This window comes from Microcebus murinus, chromosome X (genome assembly GCF_040939455.1).
Source record: "Microcebus murinus isolate Inina chromosome X, M.murinus_Inina_mat1.0, whole genome shotgun sequence".
NCBI lineage: Eukaryota > Metazoa > Chordata > Mammalia > Primates > Cheirogaleidae > Microcebus > Microcebus murinus.
This window is the reverse complement of record NC_134136.1, coordinates 43018190-43043607: the sequence shown is the minus strand read 5'-3', so window position 1 is coordinate 43043607 and position 25418 is coordinate 43018190. Positions and strand designations below refer to the sequence as shown.

Sequence of the window (25418 nt, the reverse complement as noted above, 5' to 3'; positions counted from 1 at the left end):
GAGTATATGTGGTGCTTGTTTCTCCATTCTTGGGATACTTCACTTAGTACTATGGGTTCCAGCTCTAACCAGGAAAATATAAGATGTGCTATATCACCATTGTTTCTTAGAGCTGAATAGTACTCCATGGTATACATATACCACATTTTATTAATCCATTCTTGGGTTGATGAGCACGTGGGCTGTTACCACAGCCTTGCAATTATGAATTGTGCTGCTATAAACATTCGAGTGCAGGTGTCTTTTTTGTAGAATGTCATTGGATGTTTTGGTTAGATGCCCAGTAATGGTATTGCTGGACCAAATGGTAGATCCACTTGTATCTCTTTAAGGTATCTCCATATTGCTCTCCACAGAGGTTAAACTATTTTGCAGTCACACCAGCAGTGTAGGAGTGTTCCTCTCTCTCCGCATCCACGCCAGCATTTGTTTGGAGAATTTTTGACACAGGCCATTCTCACTGGCATTAAGTGATATCTCATTGTGGTTTTGATTTGCATTTCCCTGACGATTAGAGATGTTGAAGGCTCTTTTTTTGCATAGCACTCTCCTTGGAGAACATGGTGCTGGGAAGATACACACCCCAGTTTAACACCTTCCTTTTCTGAGGGGTTATCTGCATTTTCCTCTATACACTATAGGTGTCTGCATTCTGTGAACATCATTTTGCCACAGGACCGTGTTCATCTTTTCAAAAGAAATATAAATAAGGAAGAAATATAAATAAGGACACCAGTTGGGCAGGGGAAATGTACGAGTGTATGCCACTTCTTGGACCCAGCATATCCCCACTGGAGGAGGCAGCACAGGCAACACCTGCAACAGCCCCTGGAAGGCCTCACAGGAGGCGGTGGCCCCTGTGAATTCCTTGGCATAAAGCGGGAGGTGATAGGGCACTAGCAGTGTCTGGTCTTGGAAACCCACCTCTCACCTCAGGAGGAAGCAATTAAGCCTTTTATTTCTTTTATCACTGTCAGTAATAGGGGGATATAAGCCTTTTAAAAACCTCAGGCATATGAATGATGCCAAAGTATAACATCGTTTGATGGTATATTTATTTAAATTCCTTTTACCTCTAAATAGTTTTGCAAATGTCGAACAGAAAATAATTTTCTTTGATTATTCTTAGTCATTGTTCGCACTCTTAGCAACAAGGACCCTACCTATTCTAAGGGAAAGAAATAGATTCTCTGGAGAACCTGGCAATGATGAGAGGTTTCCGACCTAACTTTCCCAAGCCCACCTCTCCCCGCCCCTTCAAACGTCCGGAACTGTCTGAGGACATCAACTCCTCCGCTAGGCGGGGCCGACACCACAGAACCTGGATTCCCCACGCCTCTCCTTCCCTTCACCCTCTCCAGGGAGTAGGAGACACCGGTTTGGGGGTGGGCAGGCGGCCTACCCTGGGGCCCCTTAGGTGTGGCATTACCCCAGGCGCTGCATTGGTGTCCACCAGTACCCAGTGAACAAATCGGAGCAGGCCGTGCCTTTCCTGCTGGTGCGCGGGCTTAGCCAGGTAGGTCTCCTGCGCCTTTCCTTTCCATTTTTGGCCTTTCATTTCCCTGATGCGGGTGGACGCGGGGCCGGACACTGGGCCTTGAGTGGCCTTTCTGGGACCGAGGACCGTCCCAGCCGTACAGCGCGTGGTCAGCCAGTACCTGGCGCGCTACCTTGCGCCATGGTGGCGGCAGCCGGGCCGGCTCGGGCATCCGACTCGCAACGGGGTGTCCCAAGGGTCAGAGGCGGGCCGCGTGGATCGGCCGGGGATCGGCCTTGTGGATGTGCCTGGGTCTTGTTATTTGGGCGCTGAATTTTTGCGACTGCCTAAGTTTTGTTTTCTGGGAAGTGTAGGGAGAACCTCCACGTAGAGCAACCGGATAGGTAAACCGCAGAAAGAATTTAAATGTCACAATTCTGGCCTGGCAGGGTGGCTCATGCCGGTAATCCTTAGCACTCTGGGTGGCCACTCTGTGGCGGAAGTGGGAGGATCACTTGAGCTCAGGAGTTAGAGACCAGCCTAAGCAAGAGTGAGACTCTGTCTCTACTAAAATTTTAAAAATTAGCCTGGGGTTGTGGCACATGCCAGTAGTCCCAGCTACTGAGAGGCTGAGGCAGGAGGATCTCTTGAACCTAGGAGTTTAAGGTTGCAGTGAGCTATCATGATGCCACTGCACTGTACCACAGGGTGACAGAGCGAGACTTTTGTCTCCAAAAAAATTTTTTAAATGTCACAATGCTAATGCGCATGTGCCTCACCAGCTCAATCTCCTTCTTACCAGATGGTGACTCAGATACAGAGATGGCTTATGGTTTTATCAGAACCCTAGTTTTTTCCTTTGTAAATCTCATGCTGAAGAAGACAGAAAATATGTTGTAGGATTATCTATTAATGTAAAAAGGCTGTTTGGGGGAAAGTCATGGATATACATCTATTCAAGCCTTGCCGCAGCAATAAGAAATCAAGTGCTGAGAAGCCAGAGGAGCAGGGGCCGGAGCCTCTGTCCATTTCCACCCAGGAGTGATGACTGAGGTTTTTTTTATGGAAGGGGAGCAAAAAATGATTTAAATTTCCAAAAGACCACAAAGCAACAAACTTATCCTCCTATTTCGAACTTGGATGGATACTTACTATTCTGCCAAAAGACAGTTTCTAGAATAGTTCTGAATGGGTTATTTTTTCCCCAGTCCACAGTCTGAAGCCAGTGTCTGGTTTACTAATAAAAGAATTGTATGTTATATGTAAGATGCTGAATATTTCATAGGAAGGCTAAATGTGCTTTAAAGTGCTAAGTCTTTTTCTTTTTAATCCTTTTCTAATGAATGAAAGTAGGGGAATTTCAGGAGACAGAGATGGGATTTGTTATATCATAAACCATATGTGGTTTAGTCTTTCTTATATTGAGAAGCAGTCATTGGGGCATTTTAAAAGATGGTTGGCTATACTTGTTTTTCCTCTTGATAATAAATTTGTCATAACCTAGCAACATGGACTTGCCTCTAGAGGATGTTGTTAATAATTTTGAAATATTAAGGTCTTGCCATGGTTCTGATAATTCAAATCATACTACTCATTATTAAGCAGGACAGACTGAGCTTTCTGAGCTTTGCAAATACTTTGAAGAAGAAAATAATTTCTAAATATACAGAAAGGTAACTTCACTGTATGTGTTGCATCCTATGCCACCTCCTTTCACATTAATATTTGATAAAGATTTTAATTTATATGAGACTTCTGCAGCAAAGTCAAAGTTCCTCTTAGGGAAATGGCAAGTCCTTAGGATAAGCAAGATCCTAGTGAATAGTGCTAAAGTAAACACATGCTAGAGAATATACTCTATTAAAAATGTTAAACTATCTGAAGAGTAAAATGTGTGAGTTTTGAGGATGGCATAAAACAAAGATTTATGCTTCTTGGGGCACATTTCTTAGAGAGATTGCCGAGTGTGTAAGTAATTGACTTTTGTTTGTGTTATATAATTGATGACTTCATTGAAAATCTACACAATTTAGTTTTAGCTCTGGATTACTTCAGTTGACCTTTTTGAAGATTTTATCTGTATTAAGTGGATGTTCGACTGGTTTTAACCTATTAGGGTTTTATTTTCTTTCACTGTATATTTGAAGTAAAATTTACTCAGAGAGAAGAGGTGTATGTTAATGCTGAGTGGGTTGAGTTTTGTTTGGCTTCTTTTACTCAGGCTTTCTGAACACTGAGATATCATGAATTTAGAGCTATTCAATTCTAAATCCTGTATGGACACAATGGCTCACGGCTGAAATCATAGCCGAGACAGACAGATCATTTGAGCTCAGGAGTTTGAGACCAGCCTGAGCAAGAGTGAGACCCCATCTCTACTAAAAATAGAAAGAAATTAGCTGGACAACTAAAAATATATAGAAAAAATTAGCTGGGCATAGTGGCACATGCCTGTAGTCCCAGCTACCCAGGAGGCTGAGGCAGAAGGATCTCTTAAGCTCAGGAATTTGAGGTTACAGTGAGCTAGGCTGACACCACGGCATTCTAGCAAGGGCAATAGAGTAAGACTCTGTCTCAAAAAAAAGTAAATAATTCTCAAATCCTCATTAAAAGCCTTTCACTTGAACTCAAACCAAGGAACTCTTATTTCCTCTTTTTTAAATTTTCAGGAAATAAAAATCACCAGTTCAGACTTTTCATAAAGAGAGGAGCATTTGCCTGCTTATTTTTCCAACTGGCTTTTAAAACTGGATAGTATAATGAAAAGGAATAGGCTGCTCTTAGTGGTACCATATAGTTCTATAGTTCTTAATCTAAATTTAACATTTTATATTTCTTCCTTTAAAAAAAACCTACAGAAAGGGCTGCGGCGCCCGCCTCGGGTGAGAGCCCCGGCGCGCTGCTGGGGTCGGGTCCTGCGCCCGGGGCGGCGTCCAGGCTCGAGCGCGGCGAGGCAGGCGGACGAAGGCGGCAGGAGCTACATCATGGACACTCTCGCTGAAGCCAACGGCACCTTTGCCATTAGCCTTCTAAGGCTACTCTGTCAAGACGACCCTTCGCACAACGTGTTTTATTCTCCCATAAGCATCTCCTCTGCCCTGGCCATGGTCCTCCTGGGGGCAAAGGGAAACACTGCAGCCCAGATGGCCCAGGTGCTTTCTTTAAACACACAGAAAGACATTCATCGGGGTTTCCAGTCACTTCTCACTGAAGTGAACAAGCCTGGCACCCATTACTTGCTTAGAACAGCCAACAGGCTCTTTGGAGAGAAGACTTGTAAATTCCTTTCACCGTTTAAGGAATCCTGTCTTCAGTTCTATCACGCTGAGCTGGAGCAGCTTTCTTTTGTCAAAGCTGCAGAAGAGTCCAGGAGACACATCAACACTTGGGTCTCAAAAAAGACTGAAGGTAAAATTCAGGAGTTGTTGCCTGGTGACTCAATTGATGCACAGACCAGGCTGGTTCTTGTAAACGCCATCTACTTCAAAGGAAGGTGGACCAAGCAGTTTGACAAAACATGCACCAGAGAAATGCCTTTTAAAATAAACCAGCAGGAGCAGAGGCCGATGCAGATGATGTTCCAGGAGGCCACGTTTAAGATCGCGCGAGGCGCACGCGCAGGTGCTGGAGCTGCCCTACGCGGACGGGGAGCTGAGCCTGCTGGTGCTGCTGCCCGACGACGGCGTGGAGCTGGGCTCGGTGGAACAAAATTTCACTTTTGAGAAATTCACAGCCTGGACCAAGCCAGACTCAATGGAGAGTACTGAAGTTGAAGTTTTCCTTCCAAAATTTAAACTGCAAGAGCATTACAACATGGAATCTGTGCTTCAGCGTTTGGGAGTGGTAGATGTCTTTCAGCAGGGCCAGGCTGACTTGGCAATGTCGGTGGAGAGAGACCTGTGTCTGTCCAAGTTTGTGCACAAGAGCTTTGTGGAGGTGAATGAAGAAGGCACGGAGGCCGCGGCAGCCTCGGCCGAGCTGGTTGCGGAGTGTTGCATGGAATCCGCTCCGCGGTTCTGCGCCGACCACCCCTTCCTTTTCTTCATTCGGCACAACAAAGCCAACTGCCTTCTGTTCTGCGGCAGGTTCTCATCTCCATAAGGGGTGCACTTTCCTCTTTCAGTGTCCCCAGGTCCCCTTCTACAGCTCCGTGAGGATGGGCGTAAAGCTGAGTGCAAGTGTGAGAACAGTGTCCTGACTTCATGCTCCACACTGTGCGTGCGCGGACTGCTCACTTCTGCCTCTTAGCCATGGACTTGGAGTAATAGAACAGACCTTAATGATTCTCTGCTGTATTTAGGATATATCTCAAATAGCAGAGAATGGCATGCATAGTTTTTCTAGAATTCCACTTGCAATTCATTTTAGTTCACCACTCTTTCCTGATACCTCAAAACTTGTTGCATACTTGCTTTAACATGACTCAATAGCTACAGATGCTGCTAGATAGTACTACTATTTTATAGTTTTCCTGGTGCTTGGATTTTTTAAAAAGTTTCTTTAATGCACATTTATATTTTACCTGTGTTTGACTTTTACCAGTCACCAAGTATGTGCCAAACACTGCATTAGGCACTTGGGGACACAAAGGGAGAAAAGTCATGGTGTTTTGACACCTGGTCTTTAATATCTGTGCCCAACTTATATAGCTTTTACAATAACCAGATTGGACTAGTTAATGTCTTTAAACTTACGCTTTCAGGGATCACAACTTTCTTCATGTTATTGTATTTCTTCACCTCTAACAGTAAAAATTCTATTCAACTCTTAAAGCTCATTTCAAATGCCTTATTTTAGAAATTTTTCATTTTCTCCATAACCAGATGTACACCTTTGAATTCTCCTTGCCCACAGCGGGCCCATCTCTCATGGCAGTAGCTTTATTTATTAATTTTTCTGTGTACTTAGGAAAGTTCTCTCATGAGGCCATATGTTCACCAAGCATTGGGACTACATAGCTTACATACATAATCCCACTATATATAGTCCCATTCTGTGTGCCACTTATAGTGCTGTAATAAGTAAGTTGATCAGATATGAGCCATGTTAGTTTTTTTGGTGGTTAGATATTACTTTACTGATTTTCTCTTTTAGAATCTTTTTTATTGAGGTGAAATTCATATAACATTAATTAACCATTTTAAAGTGAACAGTTCCTTGGCATTTAGTATGTTAACAATGTTGTGCAACCACCACCTTTGTCTAGTTCCAAAAAAATTTTCATTATCCCAAAAGGAAAGCCTGTACCCATTAAGCAGTCACTCGCCATTCCTTTCTCCTTCTAGCCCCAGTAATCACCAGTCTGCTTCACTGTCTCTATGGATGTACCAATTGTGGGTGGTTCGTATAAATTGAATCATATATGATCTTTTGTTTCTGGCTGCTTTCATTTAGCTTCAGTTTTTGTGGTTCATTTAGGTTGTAGTTTGTATCAGTACTTCATTCCTTTTTACAGCTTAATAATTTTCTATTACCTGGATGCAGCACAAATTGTTTATCTACTCATCCATCTGATTTGGGAATTTGGATTGTTTCTGCCTTTTGGCTATTGTGATAGTGCTACTATAAATATCCATGTACGTGTATTTGTCTGAATACCTGTTTTCTATCTGTTGGGTATATATCTAGGAGTGGAATGGCTGGGTCATATGGTAATTCTATGTTTAACTTTTTGAGGAACAGCCAACCAATGTTTCCCACAGCTGCTGAATCTTACATTCATTCCCACCAGCAATGTATGAGAGTTGCAATTTCTCTTCCTATCCTCACCAACACTTATTATTTTTCATTTCCTTTTTAAAAAAAATATGGTAATCCTAGTAAGTCTACAGTGGTATCTCATTGTGTTTTTTACTAGCATTTCCTATGTAGGAGTTAGAAAGTACAATACAAACCAGATGAGACATCCAATCTCATGGATAGGTGATGCTGAGTGAAAAAAAACTTGGCAGTGGGCACACAGTTCAGCACCTTTTAGGTAAATTATGAACAATTGCAACATTATGTATTATACAAAGATACACGCCAGTTGCATTTCTTTTATTATTGGTGAAAGCTTTTTCATGTGTTTATTGGTTCTTGAATATCCTCTTCTATGAATTGTCCACACATCTACTTTTCTGTTTGGTTGTTCATTTTACTAATTTTTACATATCTGTTTGCCTATTAAAGATATTATCCCCCTCTCTGTTATATTTTTTACTCATTTTGTTACTGGATTTTAAATTTCGTTACGATGTTTTGTTAATCAATGGGTTTTTTTCTTCCCCTATAGTCAAATCTAGGTTTTCCCTTTGTGATTTCTGATACTGCTTTCATTCTTAGAAGTACTTTCCCATTAATTAAATCATCAGTTATTTTTAATTCTGAACTTTTATTTTCTTAAATGATTTAACTATTTCATCCATGTGGAATTTTTTACATTGTTCACATTCAGGAGAAAACATAATTTGGTTTATTTACAAATAGCCAATTTTTGGATATTTTGTAAAATAATATGTTTTCCCCAGGGTTCATACCATATTTTCATCTTTATTCTTCCAGATGAAATTTAGAATAATTTTTCAATACCCCAATTTTTTTTTAACTGGGATTTTTTTGGGGGTGGTAGGGGTTAGCGTGACATTAAGCAAAAAATTACTTGGGTAAATTGATCTATTTATAATGTTTAGTTTTCTCATTCAGGAAAGTGAGGGTAGTCTCCATTTATTCAAATCCTTTTAAATATATTTTTATTAAAACCTCTTTTTTTTTTTTTTTTTTTTTTTTTTTTTTTTGAGACAGAGTCTCACTTTGTTGCCCAGGCTAGAGTGAGTGCCGTGGCGTCAGCCCGGCTCACAGCAACCTCAATCTCCGGGGCTCAGTGATCCTACTGCCTCAGCCTCCCGAGTAGCTGGGACTACAGGCATGCGCCACGATGCCCGGCTAATTTTTTGTATATATATTTTTAGTTGGTCAATTAATTTATTTCTATTTTTGGTAGAGACGGGGTCTCACTCAGGCTGGTTTCGAACTCCTGACCTTGAGCAATCCGCCCGCCTCGGCCTCCCAAAGTGCTAGGATTACAGGCGTGAGCCACCACGCCCGGCCAAAACCTCTTTTAAATGTTTTTTTTTTGTAAGCCTCACACAGTTTTTGTTTTTCTCAGTATGGTTATTTCTAAATTTTATTGTCATTGTAACCAAGAGCATTTCCCCCTACCTGGTTATGGTAGCGTATAAGTAAACCTCTGAAATTTATGCATTTATCTCTTATATGACCAATTTGGTGTACTCTTAGTAGCTTAAGAGTTTTCAATAAATCCTCTTGGGGTTTTTGCTATATGGTTACATGATAGGCAAATGATCTTTATTAGATATGTAATTGTTTGTACAAATAAGAGAGAGAACACCCTTCTAATTACTACACCGGTTGTTTATGTTTTCTGTTTCTTTTTTTGTTCTGTCTTTGTCCTTTTTGCATTACCAGGCATTCTGAGACAGGGTATGCAATCACAATGGGCACTCCTGTGCTGCTCTTTGTTTTAATTTAGGTTGGTAATATCCAGTATTGGTGTGCACATAAGAAAATGGCACTCACACGGTGTGGGAGTGTGGATTAAGACTTTTGGGGGGAATTGATCAGAGTCTTTCAATTTTAAATGAATATTCCTTTTGGACTGGTGTTTGCACTTATAAATGTCTGACCTACAGAAATATTTGTATACATGCTTAGATATATTCCAAGTTTTTCTCTGCAGCATTTGAAAATATAATATGTAATATAATAATATAAAATATAAGGCAGTTTTATAGAGTTATTTTTATTTTTATAATAATGGTAAAATATATAAAATTTACCATCTTAAGCATTTCTAAGCGTACAGTTAGCATTATTTTTGAATAGCAAAAAAAGGAAAGGAAGAAGGAAGGAAGGAAAGAAGGGAGGGAGAGAAAAAATGAATAGGAATTAGTTCAGTTTTATTTTTCCTTCAATAGGAAAAAAATTTAATTAGTTTATATCATGGACTACTATGCAGAATTTTTTGAAAAAAGTTATGCCTATATACACTTCTGTAAAAGATCATGAAAACAAATTAAGTGAAAAATGTAACTTGGAATACAATGTTTATAATGTGATCTCATCCATGTGTACAAAAGCCTGTATATGTATATGTAAATTTATGTATGCAAATCCCTGGGGAAAGGTTTTAAAAGGCTACACCCTTCACTACTAACAGAGATAACGTTATCTCAGGCATACATTTGGGGAAGGGGATATAGGAGGAAAACTTCCATTTTTTGCTCTCTTTGTTTCTGTAACATTTAAATTTTTAACAATGAAAATCTAATTCTGTAATCTGCACATAATTTAAAGAAAGAAGAATTCCAGGATACACCCATATGTATAATACTGAGTGGCACAGTATTGAAATTAAAATAAAATCCATATAAAAAAAAAAACCTACATGCTGCAAGCCACTATATGCACAGATTACACAGAGTTGGGTTGATTCTCCCACAGCCTTTGAGGTAATTTTAAGAGTCCAGCTTTATCATCCTCCTGAGTTATTTTGAAATTTTTATACATTTTGGCTTCAGTATTGGTAGTAGAATATACTAGAATATGGATGATCTTCTAATTATTTATTACTACTAGACCTCAGCCACAAACCCTCCTACCTCTCTTTGTTATAGGATATACTGTACAGAGTCATATACTTTCAATTAATATATCAGAAATCTACAAACCTATTTTTACTTTTTATACTGTTAGGTACTTATAATCAAAATTTTTACTAAAGCAAATTAATTTAAAGTGAGTTTAAATTAATTTAAAAGAAATTTAGTCTTATTAGAAAATAAAGGAAGAGCAGGTCCTAGAGAGAGACTGTTCTGAATTGTAAGACATACATATTTACAATTGTAAGCCCTTTCTGGGAAATGCTCTATGAAAGGAAGTTTAGGGGCCTGTCATCAGGTATGTGTTGGCTAGAGAAAAACATTAAACGTTTTTCTCATCTGTGAGCATTCCCTGGTAGTAGTATAAGGGGGACTGGGTTATTTTAGGGACACTGCCTTAAGCTACCAGAAGACATGTTGAACTTTGGTACATTTTTTATTGCAGGGGTTTAGAAAAGAGATTTCCTATGCTAGTTACTCTGAGACTCGTATATCTGACCGACCTGAAAATAGGACCATCGTTGTCTGAAGACCAGGGGACATCCAAGTGAGACTGATGTCCCCTGGTCTTCCTCGGGTCTCTTTATCTTAGAATGGCAGTTTCTCATCACTCTTCACCCCAGGCCCCTAGTACCTCTGGGCCACTGCCCTTTGTGTCTGACTACCTGACACCTCAAGGCTAAGTTACATCTCAGTGAGAGTGCTCAAGTCAAAATATTCCCAATGGGCAGTGAGTGAGTTTGGCTTCAACTCTGTGCTTAGATTCAAGATATTTCCTAGGGTCTCAATCAGATCCAGTGCTAAAGGCATACTGTCAGATGGATATGTTTTGGTCCATTCCTAGGATGATTTGATGGGGCATCATTTCCTTCTGTCTAAGAGTAAGCCAGGGTGACCCTACCTGGAAAGTGCTCTGCATGCTAAAAGACTAGACTTCAGGCCTGGGAGTCACTTAGTTTCATTCATTTTAGTACTGGTTGACATTTTTTTCAGTAGCAAATGGTAGAGGAAGAGGTAACTAGGTAGGGTGGCAAAAAAAGGCAAGTTAACATTACTGGTATAATACTGCCATGTACAGCAAAGTCTCCCCCAGTCCAACAAACTCCCCTTCCCTGTCACAGCTTCCTATGGAGCATTAGAATTATACAAAAGTCAGGGTCTCAGGCAGGACTAAGGAAGGGAACTCCAACAGATCCACACTGCCAGGAGATATGCGGACAGTGTGTCCTGACTTGAGTTTGGGCTTTGGAGCCACCAGGGACAAGCATCAGGATGAGAAAAGACCAGGATGCCTGACTTAGAGGGCACAGAAACCCTGGATGGTGGCCATGTCTACTCAAGACTAGGGGAATTCGCTATAAAGTAGACCTGCCCCAGCCCTGTCAGCATTTTTCCTCCTGCCACTTTGCCAGTTATAGGGCTACCACCAAGGTTGCCAGCACACTGGCAGAGGCCTGTCCTCCCTGCTATAGGTCACTAAAGTATTTCTGAGGCAATAAGTCAATAGCCATGATATCCTGTGTTCCTTATATTTACTATGTCTTGTCTACAGAGCAGCATTCCAGGGCAGTGTGATTTTTGCCCACATGTTGGGGAGTATGCTCCTTTCTCATCAGCCCCAACCAATAATGGTAAGATGTCCATGAGTATATGCACCCATTTATGGAGAAGAAGATACAAACACTTCTACCTTATCCTCGTATGGCATAACAACCATGAGTCTACAGAAGCAGGCACATTCTATGTGTTTTGCATAGCAAGCCTCCTTATGGAAGCCGTCCCGAGATGGACCTAGGCCTTGCGCAAGAGGAATAGGTGTCTTAGGGGTGGCACCTGGCTCCGGTCCTGTCTGACCTCACCATGCCTGAACCCCCACAGGCTACCACAATGAGGAGGACCCAGTGCTCACCCAGCACTCAGGTCTACTGTCTAGAGGTTGCAGTTTCTACTGACTCTTTGCTCAGATCCAGGGGGCTATGGGACACCGGTCGCCCTCAACCTGGTAGTCAGACTGGCCTTTAAGTTATGTGAGAGTGACCAAGTCAGAATATTTCCTGGCTGCCAGGAGGTGGAGTGGGATACAACCATGAGACCAGTCTGGATCTTGTCCCTGAGGGCTCAAAAAGCCTCCAGGGCTCAGGGTGTACTTAGGGATGGGGTAGGTTTGGGTCCATTGCTGGTGGGGGTGGGGGCATGCAACGGAATTTCCGTTTTGGTCAAGAAGACAAGATAAGGAGACTCTAGTGAGGCCAGGCTCAGGACAGTGGAACGACTCCTCCCCAAAGTGACTAACAGGGTGCTATCCACCATGTTGGAACCAGATTGGACAGTGGTTGGCGTTTTTTCCTCAGCCAAGGGCGGAGGGAGTGGACCTGTGGGAAGGGCAGGCAGGCATTTGTGGTGCAACAGTGCCATCCAGAGGAAGTTGTTTAGCGCTCCAAGGAAGCCAGGCCTGGGGTTTCCTGGGGAGGAGTGACTTGGGAGTGCAGTCCGGGTCCAGCAGGGACAGGGGACAGGACCCCCGACAGATCAGAGCTCTCTGGCCTGGGATTTGGGGATCGGGTAGGGGCTTTTCAGGGTGGCAGTGGTGGCCAAGGCAGCAGCATCCATCTGTAGAGGTGGTGGCATGAGGTTTGGACTCCTTTGCATTTGTCTTAAGGCCTCTTGCTCTACTCCAGTGATTTCTAATCCCTTCAATTGCATCTCTCATGGTTTTGTAGTAATATCTTGATGTTTGCCCTAGAGAATCAGGAAGCAAACATACGTGCTCACACGTACACACACGCACCATGCAAACACACTGAGACACAGTGAGAGTGCTGGACACAAAAGAGAAAAACAGTTAATATTTATGATGGGAAAGAGAGAAATGAAAAGGATGGGTTGGGCAGAGATAAGGAGAGAAGGAAGGAGTTGGGATGTGGGGAAAGGCAGAGAAAGAGGGAGTTAAAAACCACTTTGTTGTAGGAACATTGCACGGAAGTTTCTGGTGTGAAATTCTAGAGGTGGACAGGGAGAGGGTAGCTCGGGTGTCCTGTGTCCCCTCTATTTACTGTGAATTGTTTGCTGAGTCTTATTCCTGGGCCATATGTTATCTACACATGTGTTGGGGGTATTCCTCTTTTTGATTAGCCATGATACAGGAACGGTAAGGTACCATAAGATGTGTAGCCATTTAGGGGGAAGAAGATACATAGACTTCTACCGTATCCTTGACCTTGTCTGGCCTAACACACACAAGTCCACAGAAGCACCCACACCTCTATGTGTTTTGCATGGCAAGGACCCTGTTAGGATCTCTTGTGACATGAATGTGAGGTCCCCAGGAAGAGAACCAAGAGGAGGTCAGGTGCCTGAGGGGTGACACCTGGATCCCGGCCTACCTGACCTAGCTATGCCTGAACCATGGTGGGCTTGCAGAGCAAGTGGGACCCGGTGCTCATGCCAACTATCCCAGTGCTACACTTTCTTCTGACCATTTGGACAGGGGCAGGTGAGATAGCTCCTCCAAAAAGTTGCAAAGACAGTGCTATCCACCATGTGGGAGCCAGATTGGACAGTGGTTGACGTTTTTTCCTCAGCCAAGGGCGGAGGGAGTGGACCTGGGGGGGAAGGGCAGGCGTACATTTGTGATGCTACAGTGCCATCCAGAGGAAATAGTTAGGCCCTCCCTCAAAGCCAGGCCTGGGGTTTCCTGGGGAGGAGTGGCTTGGGAGTGCAGTCCGGGTCCAGCAGGGACAGGGGACAGGCCCCAGATAGAGCAGAGCTCTCTGGAGGCCTCAGGGGGAAGCGTGGCCGTGGCGGGTAGAGCCGTTGAAGCACCAGGGCCAGGCGGCAGGCCAAGGTGGACAGCCAGCCGCCTGGCTGGCCTGTATAGGAAGTACTGGCTGTGGAGCCTGGTGGCAGCCATGTCTGGGCGGGACTAGTGGGAGCCTTTACTGGGGAACCAGACCTCAAGGCTATGGGCAGTTTGTATTGTGCCCCTATGCCTGCTGCCATACTCACCCCAAGGTGTCAGTGAGTACATTCTCCCAGAGGACTATTCTTACCTTTGCAAGTCTCATTGCCAAGGGGACAATTCCCTGAACCTCTGCAGACATCCCCTTCCTCATTTACCTTGCCTAAAATTCACAAAAGCCTCAAGGCCATGGCGAGGAACATCCCTTGTTTCCTGGTTTCCTCTATATCTCTAGGTCTCAACCTTGTGATTGCTCAGGGAGTTTGCAATCAAGAAGGTCTGGTAACACTATGTAAATGGCATCACTGTTGATTTCAGTCTCGGTCTCCCTCTCCTTTCCACATTTTTCTTCTCTGTTGCTCTCTCCACAGTCCTCTTCTTTTTTGAGTTTCTTAGATTCCCCTCTCCCCATCAGTCAGACCTGCCAAGGCCAGAAATGATGTGAAATACTGCTGGGCACACAGGGCTTTCTCACAGACCTTTATGACCTATGGCCTGCTACTGGAGAACCACTGTTACGGGTCATACTCTGTGCCAGTTCCCCCCTGCCCATATCTGTGCTACCTGTTCAAGACTAGCCAAAGGATATGATAGGCCCAGGACTGCATTTTTTTTTTCATACCTACTGAATGGTTTCTAAAAATTATTGCTAGGGCTCCAGTACTTCGCACTCATGAGTTTCCTGAATTCATGCGCAGGCCGTCCATATGCGCTGAGTCTTTGGGACAACTGGCTTATTTCCCTGATAATGAACTGGTCAGGGCTTGGAACTAGGGGCTCTGATCACACCCCCACCAAAAATTCTGAGTGTGTCGGTCTTGTTACAACAAGTCCTTCAGCGATAGTTTGCAAGGACAAACCAAGCGGCACACGGAGAGTTGGAGAACCAAGATTTATTCACCATCAGCCTGAAGGGGACTGGCCACCAAATTGTGAGCCCCATCTACAGGGTTTCTTCCATTTTTATTAGGTTGGGGTGGCCCGTGCGCTGGGGTCTCAGGTGGCTGATGCAATAGGTAAGTATGACTACAATAACCAGGTGATAGGTTAGTATTATGTTGATGAGGGTCTTCCTTGTCAGCCTCTGTGTGCTCCATTAGCCTGGGCAGTGCTCTGGGAAAGCCAGACCCAGAAAACATACTGCTCTGTACGTGTGACCCCAGGTATATTTATGGAGGCGAGTAACCGGGTCAAGATACTGGAGGCCAGGGAACAGGGAACGTTTGGAATGTTCCCCAACTGTAATGCAGGACCATTACAGACCCCTGTCCCCCAGCTCCAGAGGCTGGAGGCCACGTTGACTTGTGGATACCGCTGGACTCTGTGCAATGGGAGAAGATGCATAGCATGCCATTCTGTGGAGCCAGTGACTCAGACTTTCTCTGACAGGAGAGTAAGGAATCACCCAGAACTTGGGAGGCTGTGCACGGTGTTACCTTTTCTTGTTTTGTTCTAGTACCCAGGAATAAGGATATTTATCCTTTCTACAAGAGATTGCCCGTGACTTTCTGGCTCTGGCTCCTCCTCTTTTCTGGGTTGGGCCTAGGTTTTCCAGATGGACTATTAAGTCCGAATTTCCCAGTGGCCTCAACTGCCCAGAAAGTGTCCCTCTTAATGCCCCAATGTTGCCCCTGTACCATCAGGAAGGACCAGTGCAAAATCCCCTGTGGTAGTTTCAGCTCCAGGTTCCCAAACATGGTGGCCGCCGAAAACTGGACTCCAGGCACTCCCCAGCTAGGCAGGCCTGACAGCAGGGAGCCCCTTGGTAGCACAGCCTGACTCCTCCTCTCTCACGAAACCAGGGGTCTCCCAGTGGGGTCCCTCAGTACAGCCCCAGAATTCGCCCATTTCCCCAAATTTATGCTTCCTCCTCTCAGAGGGCTCCCCTCAGTGTACATAGAGACTAGATGGAAGTCATATATAAAAAGTTGCCACTTGGGGGCACTATCGGTCCAGAAATACCTACAATTTGGCCTCCCTGGCCTCTCCCTCCACCCTTTATAGGTGAAAAAACGCCAAAGAATGCTCAAAAGGGATTCAAGCCCTAAGAGTTGGGTTCGTTTTTTTTTTCAGGTGTTGAGGAAAAAGGTGTGTCTGTTTTTCACGCTCTAGGTGCAAAATATAAATGTGTGAAACTGTTCAACCAAAGGTGTAGATGTATCGATTTATCTGTCAATATGTCATCCCCTCATAAGCTTTGAGCCAGAATTTACTATAATGAGGTACCCAGTTTTCTGGTCACTCCTATGGGTGTTATAAGGCTGCTCCTGAGGGAAAATCGATTCATAGGTTGACATGTGCTGAATCTGGATTTCCCTTCTTATGCTGCAGTCATTACCTGCATTCTGTTCTTAGAGAGCCAGGGTTAGCCCCAAGGACCCATCCAATCAAAGCACATTCCAGGAACAAACTGCCTTAGGGGCAGTCTAGAGAAGGCCATTGTGGGAGCAGCAGGAATTGACAGGAGCCATGTAAGGTGAGAAGACTATAAGGATGTAGCCTTGGGTCACCTACAGGGACTGAAGTAGTCACTCCCCATTGAGTAGCCCAGATTGGGCTTCCAAGGCTCAGGAGGAGAACCCAGTGGTTTTACACAGTAAGTGACCTCGGAAAGGGCCTTTGGTCTACAGACCCTCATGGCAAAGTCTATATGGTAGTGTGGCTGTGCTGTCCACTCACCCCATACATTCATTCACACAATGATTCATGCGTCCATACACACGCAAACTCTCATCCCTATATATGTGTACACATTTACGTTTCCCTTTTCGATATTCTTACTCCCATGACAACGTTGGTAGTACCACTAGGGATAGAGGTTTTTTTCAGTTAAAGAGACAGCCCTTTCCATTGTGTGATGTCCAATCCCTAATTGTGTCTTTTGTCTTCTACCCCTGTTACCATCCCTTCCTAAACTGAGAAGTAGATGCCAATTTTTTCCTGTGTGTTTGCTTCTTGTATCTTGTGCATATGAATCAAAATGTGGAAGTTTGTCTGCTTTCGGCCTTCTCTCTGACCCTGCAAAGCTGATATGGAATAAAACACACGTCCCTTGGCCTTTGTACATGTGTGCAGAGTCAACATCCAGCCAGATCGTTTCCATTTCCCCTGTAACCACTGCCTGGGGTGATAGCAGCAGGATCATTTGTTTACCATGTCTCTTCATTTTGGTCACTTGGTTTCTGTTTTCCTCCTTCGCATCTTATTTTCATTGAAAGAAAGAGATCAGACCTTGTTGTCTGGGTATTAAGTCCTAGTTCTGACAGGATGGGAATGTGTGACTGACAGGTACATGGAGTAGAGTCTGTATCTACCCTGAAACCACGTCTTGAGTACATTGAGACGAAGCCGCCCCCAAGAATGATTTGCCATCATCCCTAAAATATCACTGTGGTCAATCTGTGTGCAGCCAGACTACAGATACCTGCTTCCCGTTCCTTTTCTAGCCAGATGAGCTACCAGTTCTTCCAGGGTGTTTTATTCCATTAGAATGAGGAGGAGCAAACAGCTTCACTTGGATATTTTGACATATACTTTTCCATAGTCACACAGAACAGATACCAGGAGAGAAGTTCTGTGAGCATAGACGCCCAAGATAGGCTGGTTGTAGTTGTCAGTGAGCAGAAAGTCAAGAGTAAATTTTCCCTTTTTTCAAGGTAGAGAGTTCCTGGAGAGCTGCTGCTTTATTACAGCCCCAAATGACTTCATGTAATTGCCTAGAAATGAGTAGGGTTGATTTTTACTCTGTCATTTCTGTAGAAGTCAAAGAGACCCTAGAGTATTGTTTTTACTGATTCCATGACCCCCTTCTTTTTTGTAGCCTCATGGGGATCAGTGGGATTACAGTTAACACAGTGTCCAACCAGGATGAAGGCTGGTGCCACCTGCAGATATACAGCTAAAGGTAAGTGAGAGACAGGGCCCAAGGCCACTTCAGAAAAGTCTTACCAGGCAGTTTGTGATTTTGCATGGGTTTGGGGTATTCCTCTTTTTAATGAGTCTTGACATAGTTAAATATCTATTAGAATACGCACCCATTTATGGAGAAGAAAATGTAATCATTGTGCCTTATTAATGTGTTTATCCGATCTAACATATGCAAGTCCGCAGAAGCACGCACACCACTATGTGTTTTTCACAGCAGGCCTCCAGATAGGAGCTGTCTGGAAATGGACCTAGGGTCGGCACGAGAAGAACAGGTGTCTAGCAGGTGGCTCCTGGCTGTGGTCCTGTCTGTCCTAGCCATGCCTGAACCACCCCACGCTTCCAGAGTAAGAAGGGCCCTCTGTCCAGGCCTTAGAGCAGGCATCCTGAAACTATGACCTGTGGGCCACATGCAGGTATTTTTGCCTATTTGGTTTTTTACTTCAAAATAAGATATGTGCAGTGTGCATAGGAATTTGTTCATACTTTTTTTTAAAACTATAGTGGGATCCTCCAACGGTCTGAGGGAGAATGAACTGGCCCCTGTTTAAAAAGTTTGAAGACCCCTGGCTTAGAGTGTGTGTTGCCTCTTTGCTCCCCGCCAGGTAACATTGGGACACTAGTCACCCTCGACCTGGTCATAAATCTGGCTTTGGACTGACCTGTGTGAATGCTCAGGTCAGAATGTTTCCTGGCTGGCAAAGGCTGGGGTGGATCCAACCCTGTGTCCACTCTGGATCTTGACCCTGAGGGCTCAAGCAGTTCCCAGTGGTCACAGTGTAGGTGGGGTTTGTGTTGGTTCCCATGCCTTGCTAGGGGGACTGCAGGTGAACCCATCCCTTTTGGTCAGGAAGGCAGGTGAAGGGGACCCTAGTGAGGCCAGGCTCAGGGCAGTGGGACAGCTCCTCCTCCAAATGGTCAAGATGGTGCTATCCGCCATGTTTGAGCCAAATTGGACAGTGGTTGGCGTTTTTTCCTCAGCCAAGGGCGGAGGGAGTGGACCTGGGGAAGGGCAGGCGGGCATTTGTGGTGCAACAGTGCCATCCAGAGGAAACTGTTTTGTGCTCCCGCAAAGCCAGGCCTGGGGTTTCCTGGGGAGAAGTGGCTTGGGAGTGCAGTCAGGGTCCAGCAGGGACAGGGAACCGGACCCTGGAGAGATCAGAGCTCTCTGCAGGTCTCGGGGAAGGGTGGCCCGTGGCAGGTGGGGGCCGTGGAAGCACCAGGGACAGGCAGCAGCTCCAGGTGGACAGCCAGACGCCTAGCAGGCCTGTACAGGAAGTCCCGGCTGCAAAACCCGGTGGCGGCCATGTCTGGGCGGGACTATTGGGAGCCTGCACTGGGGAGCCAGAGCTTTGGGCTGGAAGCTCAGGACGCAAGGCTGGTGACAGCTTCCCTGGTGCCCATTCCCTTAGGAACAAAGGGCAGTATGGCTTAGAAGGCTCAGTGTTCACACTGTTTCCCAGTGAAGAACCACTGAGCACCTAGTTATCTTCAGCCATTGCCAACCGTGGTATCCAGAGCTGAGATGTTCCTTTCTCCTTGTTAGAAGACACAGTGGCCAGGCGTGGTGGCACCCCACAAGGCCCACACTCAGATTGTCACTAGAGTACACCTCTGCTCCCATTTTCTGTTATGTCTATTTCCCAAATCATTGGGCAATTGCCTTGGAACCAGCCCACTCACCCCTGTCAGTATTTTATGCCTCCGACCCTCCCTCATTTGTGTGCTCTGAGCATACCAGGACCTTCTCTCTGACATCAGGAGTGGAAAAATGGCTGCGGTGCCAAACTTTGGACAAAGGACACTCTGAGTTTCCACTGGCGAGGAGGGATGTACCTAAACAATCTAAAGTGCAGGAAGCCAAGTGCCTCCAGAAGGACGGAGCCGTTGGCTTTTGTCCAGGGAGAGACTGCTGTGTGGCAGAAGGGACAGGCAGGGCAGGCTCAGGTGCCATGGAAAATGGTGGTGGGCCCTGGCGCCTTCACCCTTGCATTCCACTCCATGTCCTTATGTGGCCCCATGGGCAGCATCCAGGCTCAGTGAGACTTGGATTCCAGGAGTAGAACTAGGAGTACATGTCCCTTTGAAAGATGCCATCTAGAAAGGCAGAGGCTCTGGCCATTGTCCTGTGTTTTCTTCTCCTTCCTGGAACTTGAATAACCAGTTTTTCATGGAAGAGAGATGCTTTTCCAAGCAGGGTTTGCTAAACCCCACTTTGTGTAATTCAAGAGTGGGAAGGGACCCAGTAGACCCTCCTGGGATCACAGGTGGGATGTCTTTCTCAAGGCAAGTAGCAAATGCAGGCAGAGTGAGGTGTTGGGCCTCAAAGGGCTGACTTTTTAGGAGAAGGGTATCTTCCTTGAAGTGAAAAACGTTGCAAAGGACCTAAAACGGACATGTCCCTCCCTCCCACCAGAATCCAGGAAGACCCTGAAGTAGATATGTGAATCCTTGTACACTTGTGTGCACCCGCACTGTGAAGAAACTTCCATGAAAATACAGTTTGCATGGTGCATGTGGGCAGCTTTCCCAGGACGAAGGGGATAACGTCCAACTGTCACTTCCTTGTCCTTGGCCTTGGGGATCAGGGATGGGGTTTTCCGGGTAGCTTTGGTGGCTGAGGCAGCAGCATCCACCATGGAAGTGCTGGCATGGGGTCTTGGGCTCTTTTCCATCTGTCCTAACACCTCTTGGTATGGTTGAATGATTACTAACACCTTCGATTCCATTTTTATGACATTGGGGCAATATCTTTATGTGTGATCCTGGAGAAAACAGAATATGTGCAGTTGCATGCATGCACATACATAGGCAGTGACAGTGGGGCATCACAGAGAGAGAGAGAGAGAGAGAGAGAGAGAGAAAGGATGACAGGGAGGAGTCAGCATATGGGTGTGAGGAGAGAGAAAGAGAGAGACAGGAGAAAACAGGTTGCTGTGGGGAAGACCACACAGATTTTGGGGGACCAACGTGGGGTCATGAGCACAGAAGCTGCAGCTGGGGTGTCCACTGTTCCTTCTATTTACTGTGTCTTATTTACACAGTAGTGTTCCTGGGCAGTGTGATTTTTGAACACATATTGGGAGTGTTCTGTTTTCTGCTCAGCCTAGACACAGTTATGGTAAATTGTCCATGAGAATATATACTCCCAAGAAAGAAGTTGCAAATATTCTGGCTTATCCTTGTCCTCCTCTGACATTACACACAGGAGTCCGCAGAAGCATGCACAGCTCTATGTGTTTTAAACAGCAGGCACCCCGTTAGGAGCTCTCCTGACATGGATCTGGGGCCCCCAGGAAGAGAACCAGGAGGAGGACAGGTGACCGGTGCCTTAGGGGTAGCACCTGTCGCCAGTCCTATGTGACCTATCTATGCCTGAACTACGGTGGGCTGACAGAGGGAATAGGACCTTATGCTCATGCCTGCTGTCTCAGTGTCACCCTTTTTTCTGACTATTTGGACAGGGGCAGGTGAGATGGCTCCTCCAAAAAGTTGCCAAGAAGGTGCTATCTGCCATATTGGAGTCAGATTGGACAGTGGTTGGCGTTTTTTCCTCACCAAAAGGCGGAGGGAGTGGACCTGGGGGAAGGGCAGGCGGGCATTTGTGGTGCAACAGTGCCATCCAGAGGAACTTGTTTGGCATCTTGCAGAGCTAGGGCTGGAGTTTCCTGGGGAGAAGTGACTTGGGAGTGTAGTCAAGGTCAAGCAGAGACAGGGGACAGGCATCCCCAGACAGATCAGATCTCTGAGGAGGCTAGTGGAAGAGTCGCCCATGGCGGGTTGGGCTGTGGAAGCACCAGGGACAGTCGGCAGGCTGAGGTTGGGCTGTGAAAGCACCAGGGACAGGCTGCCTATTGGAACTGTACAGGAAGTCCCATCTTGGGAGTTGGACGGGACTAGTGGAGCCTGTATTGGGGAACAAGGCCTCAAGGCTATGGGCAGCTTGTGTTCTGCCTCTTTCCCTGTTGTCATACTCACTTCAAGGTATCACTTGAGTGCATTCTTGCAGATAACTATTCTTACTGTTCCAGTCTCATTGCCAAGTGAGCAATTGTATGAGTCTATGCAGACATGTCCTTCCTCATTTACCTTGCCTAAAATTCACAAGAGCCTGAAGGCAATGACCAGGAATATCCCTTGTTTCCTGGTACCCTCTATATCGCTTGGTCTGAACCTTGTGCTTGCTCAGGGAGTTTGCAATCAACAAGATCTTGTGACACTGTGTAAATGTCATCATTGTTGGCTTAAGTCATGGTCTGCCCCTACTTTCCCATTTTTTTCTCTCTGTTGCTGTATCCACAGTCCCCTGTCTTCTTGAGTTTCTCAGATTCATCCCCATCAGTCAGACCTGCCAGGGCCAAAAATGATGTGAAATACTCCTGGGCACACAGGGCTCTCCATGGACCATTATGACCTATGGCCTGCTACTGGAGAACCACTGTCGTGGTCATACTCTGTGCCACTTGCCCCCTGCCTGTATCTGTGCTACCTGTTCAACGCTAGCCCAAGGATACTGTAGGCCCAGGAATGCACTCCTTTTTTTTTTATACTTATTGGATGGTTTCTAAAAATTATTGTAGGGCTCCAGTACTTCACACAAATGAGTTTCCTGAATTAATGCGCAGGCCATCCATATTCGCTGAGCCTTTGGGCCAACAGACCTATTTCTCTATTGATGAACTGATCAGGGTAAGGACCTAGAGGATGTGATCACACCCCCACCAAACACTGTGAGTATGTCGTTCTTGTTACAGCAAATGTTACAGTGGGTGGCTGCGTGGACAAACTGAGCCGCACATGGAGAGTGGAAAACCAAGGTTTCTTCACCACCAGGCTTAGAGGGGACTGGCCACCAAATTCTGAGCCCCATCTACCGGGTTTCTTCCACTTTTATTAGGTTAGGGTGGTCTAAGGAGTGGGGTCTCAGGTGGCTGATGCAGTAGGTAAGCATGACTGCAGATGCCAGGTGATAGGTTAGTATTAGGTAATGAGGGTCTCCCTTATCTGTCTCTGTGTGTCCATTAGTCCAGGCAATGATCTGGGAAAGCCAGACCCAGATAGCATACTCCTCCATATGTGTGACCCCTGGTATATTTATGGAGGCGAGTAACCAGGTCTAGCCACCGTAGGCCAGGGAACAGGGGACATTTGGAATATCCCCAACTGTAATGCATGAGCAACAGAGACCCGTGTCCCCCAGCTCCAGAGAACAGAGGCCACATTGACTTGTGGATCCCCAGAGGATGCTACCAAGGTCTGTGCAATGGGAGAAGATGCATAGCATGCCATCCTGTGGGGCCTGTGACACAGACTTTCTCTGACAGGAACGAAAGGAATCCCCCAGAACTTGGGAGTCTGTGCACCATGTTATCATTTCGTCTTTTGTTCTAGTACCCAAGAATGAGGATATTTATCCTTTCTATGAGAGACCGCCCATGACATTCTGGCACTGGGTCCTCCTCTTTACTCGGCTGGGCCTAGGTTTTCCAGATGGACTATTAAGTCTGGATTTCCCAGTGGCCTCAACTGCCCAGAAAGTGTCCCTCTTAATGCCCCAATGTTGCCCCTGTACCATCAGGAAGGACCAGTGCAAAATCCCCTGCAGTAGTTTCAGCTCCAGGTTCCCAAACATGGCGGCCGCCGAAAACTGGACTCCAGGCACTCCCCAGCCAGGCAGGCCTGACAGCCGGGGGCTCCTTGGTAGCACAGCATAATTATTCCTCTCTCTTAATAAAACAGGGGTCACCCTGTGGGGGTCCCTCAGTACAGCCCCAGAATTCGTCCATTTCCCCAAACTTACCCTTCTTCCTCTCAGAGGCCTCCCCTCAGTGTACACAAAGACAAGCTGGAAGCCATACTCAAAAAGATTCCACTTGGGGGCACTGTCGCTCCAGATATGCCCAAAATTTGTCCTCCTAAGCCTCTCCCTCCACCCTTTATAGGTGAAAAAACGCCAAAGAATGCTCAAAAGGGATTCAAGCCCTAAGAGTGGGCATTATTCTTTTCAGCTGTGTAGAAAAAAAGTGTGTCTTTTTTTCAGGCTCTTGGTGTGAATATAAATGTCTGTGTGAAAATGTTCAACCAAAGGTGTAGATATATCGATTTATCCGTCAATACATCATCATCTCTTAAGCTTTTAGCTAGAATTTACTATAATGACGTAGCCAGTTTTCTGGTCACAGCTGTGAGTATTATAAGGTTGCCCCTGAGGGAAAATTGACTCATAGCCTGGCATGTGCTGAGTATTTGGATTTCCCCTCTTAAGCTGCAGTCATTACCTGCATTCTGTCCTCAAGGATCCAGAGCTACTAGCCCCAAGGAGCCAACCAAGGGAAGCACATTCCAGGAACAAACTGCCTTAGGAGCAGTCTAGAGAAGGCCACATTGGGAGCAGCAGGAATTGACAGGAGCCATGTGACTTAACAAGACTGTAAGGATGTAGCCTTGGGTCACCTACAGGGACTGAAGTAGTCACTCCCCATTGAGTAGCCCAGATTGGGGTTCCAAGGCTCAGGAGAAGAACCCAGTGGTTTTACACAGGTAGGTGACTTCGGAAAGGGCCTTTGGTTGTGCAGCCCCTCGTCACAAACTCTACATGGAAGTGTGGCAGTGCTGTCCACCCACCCCACACATTCATGCATGTAATCATTCATACGTTGATACACACGCAAGCTCTCATCCCTAAATATGTCTATATATTTACCTTTTCCTTTTCGATATTCTTGCTCCTAGACAACGTTAGTAGTACCACTAGGGATAGAGGTTTTTTTCAGTTAAAGAGACAGCCCTTTCCATTGTGTGATGTGCAATCCAAAATCGTGCCTTTTGTATTAGCCGTTACCATCCCTCCCTAAAGTGAGAAGTAGATGCCAATTTTTTCCTGTGTGCTTGCTTCTTGTATCTTCTGCATATGAATCAAAATGTGGAAGTTTGTCTGCTTTTGGCCTTCTCTCTGACCCTGCAAAGCTGATATGGAATAAAACACACGTCCCCTGGCCTTTGCACATGTGTGCAGAGTCAACATCCAGCCAGATTATTTCCATTTCTCCCGTAACCACTGCCTGGGGTGATAGCAGCAGGATCATTTGTTTACCATGTCTCTTCATTTTGGACACTTGGTTTCTGTTGTCCTCCTTCCCATCTTCTTTTCTTTGAAAGAGATCAGACCTTGTTGTCTGGGTATTAAGTCCCAGTTCTGACAGAGTGAGAATGTGTGACTGACAGGTACGCGGAGTAGAGTCTCTGTCAACCCTGAAACCACGTCTTGAGTACATTGAGATGAAGCCACCCCCAAGAATGATTTGCCTTTATCCCTACTAAGTCATTGTGGTGGATCTGTGTGTAGCCAGACTGCAGATACCTGCTTTCCCATTCCTTTTCTAGCCAGATTAGCTTCCAA

At 45.5% G+C, this 25418-nt stretch overlaps 2 pseudogenes; both read left to right on the top strand.

The window, feature by feature from the left end:
- Positions 1-224: 224 nt before the first annotated feature.
- Positions 225-25418, top strand: part of LOC105862849 (tubulin polyglutamylase complex subunit 2 pseudogene) — a 153699-nt pseudogene continuing 128505 nt past the window's right edge.
- Positions 4357-7669, top strand: LOC105863745 (serpin B9 pseudogene; annotated as a pseudogene).